This window comes from Salvelinus sp. IW2-2015, linkage group LG36, assembly GCF_002910315.2.
Source record: "Salvelinus sp. IW2-2015 linkage group LG36, ASM291031v2, whole genome shotgun sequence".
Taxonomy (NCBI): Eukaryota; Metazoa; Chordata; class Actinopteri; order Salmoniformes; family Salmonidae; genus Salvelinus; species Salvelinus sp. IW2-2015.
Window position 1 is genome coordinate 40,324,029 of NC_036875.1, and position 5,182 is coordinate 40,329,210.

Genomic DNA, 5,182 nt, shown 5'->3' on the forward strand with positions numbered 1-5,182 from the left:
TACAAACAAGTGGAACCCCTCTGAGATCTAGCCAGACCAGTGAAAACCCCTTCTGAGATCTAGCCAGACCAGTGAAAACCCCTCTGAGATCAGCCCAGACCAGTGGAACCCCCTCTGAGATCTAGCCAGACCAGTGGAAACCCCCTCTGAGATCTACCCAAACCAGTGGAAACCCCTCTGAGATCTTGCCAGACCAGTGGAAACCCCCTCTGAGATCTAGCCCAGACCAGTGGAACCCCCTCTGAGATCTAGCCAGATCAGCAGAGCTTTGTCCAGGAACAATGGAAACAGACCTGTCATTTTTGATTTTCATTTCTCGCTTCCTGCAGGCCTCTGTTCAAGATGCATCAGGGACGTTGGACAAAAGTGGTCGTTTCTCCGCATCTACAGACAGGACAGTAACAAGTTGTCCAACGACGACATGTTTAAACTGCTGGCTGACTTCAGAAAGTTAGTAACTCCTACGTCTGCATTCTTTGCTGACTTTGGTTCATCGTACAAGTACATCGCATCACGTTGAGAAATTGAATTTATTCTTGTTTAGTCTGAATGATTAAAGTGTTATAAAACAGGGTATTTTGTGAGCTGATCCCTGGCAGGTTTTTTTGGCTGAAGAGATCTCTTTCCCATTGAAGCCTGTACCGCAGATGTTTTCTAACCTTTACAAACTTTGTTTTTCCTCTTGGGTTCTGTCTGTTCACAGAGTAGTTTCCAGGCAGTTTGCTGTTTTCCATCAGATCCTCCTAGGTAGATGATAACAAAGGCATTAACCAGTATTATTATGCTTCTTCTCCTTAGGCCAGAGAAGATGGCCAAGCTCCCTGTAATCTTAGAAACCTAGACGTTACCATTGATGATGTTGCCCCTTGACAAGTAAGCCCTCCAAATTCAACACACACTGGGAACGTAAAAGATGGAAGCTTTTCTCTTCAACTCAGATTGGTCTGATTGTCTGTCGGCTATTTATTTGTCCCCCCCCCCCCCTGTCTGTCCTGTCTCTGTCGCTGTGTGTAGATTGTATTAGCTCATCCTATATTCCTGTGAAGACTTTTGATAGCAGTGAGAAGACGAACATCTACTTTGAGGTGGAGGAGTTTGTTCCCTACATAGCCAAGTGCTCCCAGCCGTTCACCATCTACAACAATCACCTCTATGTCTACCCCAGGCACCTGAAGTACGACAGCCAAAAATCCTTCGCAAAGGTATAGTCACAAAGACACAAACTGCTCAGTTTGATCAAGATACACAAATCTTGTGTTGCTAGATGTTCTTAATTTTTTACATTTTATTTAACAAGGCAAGTCAGTTAATAACAAAATTCTTATTTACAATGGCGGCCTACCTCGGCCACACCCGGACGACGCTGGGCCAATTGTGCGCCGCCCTATGGGACTCCCAATCACGGCCGGATGTGATACAGCCTAGAATGGAACCAGGGTGTCTGTAGTGACGCCTCTWGCACTGAGATGCAGTGCCTTAGACCGCTGSGCCACTCGGGAGCCTAAAAAGATACTTGATTACATGTAACAATCTGTTACGAGAGACAACTAAATATCATGATATTACTCTTCCAACGTTGCTATAGATGTGTCCAGCAGAAATGTGTTTCCCTCTAGCATCTCCACGTGGGTCAGCTTTTATTCTGTTTATTCTGTCTGCTCTCTCCTCAGGCTKGAAACATAGCTGTCTGCATCGAGTTCAAGGACTCTGACGAAGAGGAGGCTGTTTCGCTCAAGGTAAGCTACCACTCATATGACTCCTTCTCAGCAGAGTTCATCGGATGCCACAGTGTCGTTTGGTACAAGAGGAACAGTATACCACTCAGGGGAATAACATTTTAGTTTTTAGTTTTCCTTTATTTAACTAGGCAAGTCAGTTAAAAACAACAACCATGGAAACCCCTCTGAGATCTAGCCCAGACCAGTGAAAACCCCCTCTGAGATCTAGCCCAGACCAGTGAAAACCCCTCTGAGATCAAGCCCAGACCAGTGGAAACCCTCTGAGATCTAGCCTAAACCAGTGGAAACCCCTCTGAGATCTAGCCCAAACCAGTGGAAACCCCTCTGAGATCTTGCCCAGACCAGTGGAAACCCCCTCTGAGATCTAGCCCAGACCAGTGGAAACCCCCTCTGAGATCTAGCCCAGATCAGCAGACTTTTGTCCAGAGAACAACTGGAAACAGACCTGTCATTTTTGATTTTCATTTCTCCTTCCTGCAGGCCTCTGTCAAAGATGCATCAGGGACGTTGGACAAAAGTGGTCGTTCTCCGCACTCTACAGACAGGAATACAAGTTGTCCAACGACGACATGTTTAAACTGGCTGGCTGACTTCAGAAAGTTAGTACTCTACTGTCGTCTTTGCCTGACGATTTGGTTCATCGTACAAGTAATCGCATCAGTTGAGAAATTGAATTTATTCATTGTTTAGTCTGAATGATTAAAGTGTGTATAACAGTGAGGTAGTGTTACTGTTATGAGCTAGATTCCCCTAGGCAGGTTCTTTGTTGGCTGAAGAGTATCTTTCACTGAAAGCCTGTACGCGAGATGTTTTCTCACTTTAACAAACATTTGGTTTTTCCTCTGGGTTGTCCTGTTCACAGAGTAGTTTCCAGGCAGTTTGCCTGTTTTCCATAGATCCTCCTAGGTAGAATAACAAAAGCAAATTACCATACTTATTATGCTTGCTTCTCTCTTAGGCCAGAGAAGATGGCCAAGCTCCTGTAATCTTAGAAACCTAGACGTACATTGATGATGTTGCCCTGACTTGAACAGTAAGCCCTCCAAATTCAACAACCTGGAACGTAAAAGATGGAAGCTTTTCTCTTCAACTCAGATTGGTCTGATTGTCTGTCGGCTATTTATTTGTCCCCCCCCCCCCCTGTCTGTCTGTCTCTGTCGTCTGTGTGTATTGTATTAGTCTTCCTATATTCCTGTGAAGACTTTTGATAGCAGTGAGAAGACGAACATCTACTTTGAGGTGGAGGAGTTTGTTCCCTACATAGCCAAGTGCTCCCAGCCGTTCACCATCTACAACAATCACCTCTATGTCTACCCCAGGCACCTGAAGTACGACAGCCAAAAATCCTTCGCAAAGGTATAGTCACAAAGACACAAACTGCTCAGTTTGATCAAGATACCAAATCTTGTGTTGCTAGATGTTCTTAATTTTTTACTTTTTATTTAACAAGGCAAGTCAGTTAATAACAAAATTCTTATTTACAATGGCGGCCTACCTCGGCCACACCCGGACGACGCTGGGCCAATTGTGCGCCGCCTATGGGACTCCAATCACGGCCGGATGTGATACAGCCTAGAATGGAACCAGGGTGTCTGTAGTGACGCCTCTTGCACTGAGATGCAGTGCCTTAGACCGCTGGCCACTCGGGAGCCTAAAAAGATACTTGATTAATGTAACAATCTGTTACGAGAGACAACTAAATATCATGATATTACTCTTCCAACGTTGCTATAGATGTGTCCAGCAGAAATGTGTTTCCCTCTAGCATCTCCACGTGGGTCAGCTTTTATTCTGTTTATTCTGTCTGCTCTCTCCTCAGGCTCGAAACATAGCTGTCTGCATCGAGTTCAAGGACTCTGACGAAGAGGAGGCTGTTTTGCTCAAGGTAGCTACCACTCAATGACTCCTTCTCGCAGAGTTCAACGGATGCCACAGTGTCGTTTGGTACAAGGGAACAGTATACACTCAGGGGAATAACATTTTAGTTTTTAGTTTTCCTTTATTTAACTAGGCAAGTCAGTTAAAAACAAATTCTTATTTACAATGACAGCCTACCCGGGGAACAGTGGGTTAACTGCCTTGTTCAGGGGCAGAATGACAGATTTTTACCTTGTCAGCTCGGGGATTCAATCTTGCAACTTTCGGTTACTGGCCCAATGCTGTAACCACTAGGCTACCTGCCACCCAGGTAGCCTAAATACAAATGATTGTTATTATTACCCACAGTGCATCTATGGTCGACCAGGAGGACCCCTGTTTACAGAGAATGCCTCTGCTGCAGTATTACATCACCAGCATAGCCCAGAGTTTTTATGATGAGGTACTGATGGGATTTCTATTGGATTTAATTCATGCTCGCAGTCGACCAGACTGAATCATGCAGAATGCACAGTTACATTTAAACAATACTTAGAGTAAGTAGTGAGAGAGACGAAGCAGTGGGCAGCGTGTATTCTAACCTTGTATGTTCCCGTTCCTCAGTTTAGAATTGAGCTTCCCACTCAGCTCAATGAGAAGCACCATCTGCTCTTCACCTTCTTCACGTCGCTGTGACAGCAACAGCAAGGCCAGCACCAAGAAGAGAGACGTGGTGGAGCAACAAGGTAGACACCAGACCCAGGATACAGACCCATGTGCTCAGGCCTACATCCAGTCTTAAGCCATCCAAGAATTCTCCCCAGTATAATGATGGATGATTTGTGCCAGTTTCCATTCTTCCTATACTCCCAATGCTGGGTCACTGTTAGGTATGACACTGTCTGTAAGCTGACTGCCAGTCCTGTCTCTCATTGTCCTTGTCTGTCCTCAGTGGGTTACGCCTGGCTCCTCTGCTGAAGGATGGCAGGGTGATCATGAATGAGAGTCACGTCCCGGTGGCTGCCAACCTGCCACTGGCTACCTCAGCTGTCAAGAGGTTGTCAGCAAGGTGGCTCTCCCTTCAGACACACACGCCCACACACAAGACACACACACACACAACGCCCACACACAAGACACACACACACACAAGACACACATACACACACACACAGTCTTGCGCAGCTAACCTTGTGGGGACATACAATTCAGTCCCATTTAAAATCCTATTTTCCCAAACCTAACCTTAACTCTAACCTTAACCTTAACCCTAAAACCTAATTCTAACCCTAACCACTAATTCTAACCTTAACACTAAACCCCTAGAAATAGTATTTGACCTCGGGGGGACTAACAAAATGTCCCCAGTTGGTCAAATCTTTGTTCTGGTCCCCACAAGTATAGTTGAACACATCCACACAAGACACACCACACACACACACACACACACCACACACAACACACACACACACACACACAACACACACCACACACAAGACACACACAATCACACACACACACACACACACACACACACACACACAACACACACACACACACACACACCACACCACACACACAAACAC

At 45.6% G+C, this 5,182-nt stretch overlaps 1 pseudogene; it reads left to right on the forward strand.

Moving 5' to 3' along the window:
- The window catches only part of LOC111959519 (dedicator of cytokinesis protein 9-like), a 118,443-nt pseudogene that overhangs the window by 45,997 nt on the left and 67,264 nt on the right, over window positions 1-5,182 (forward strand).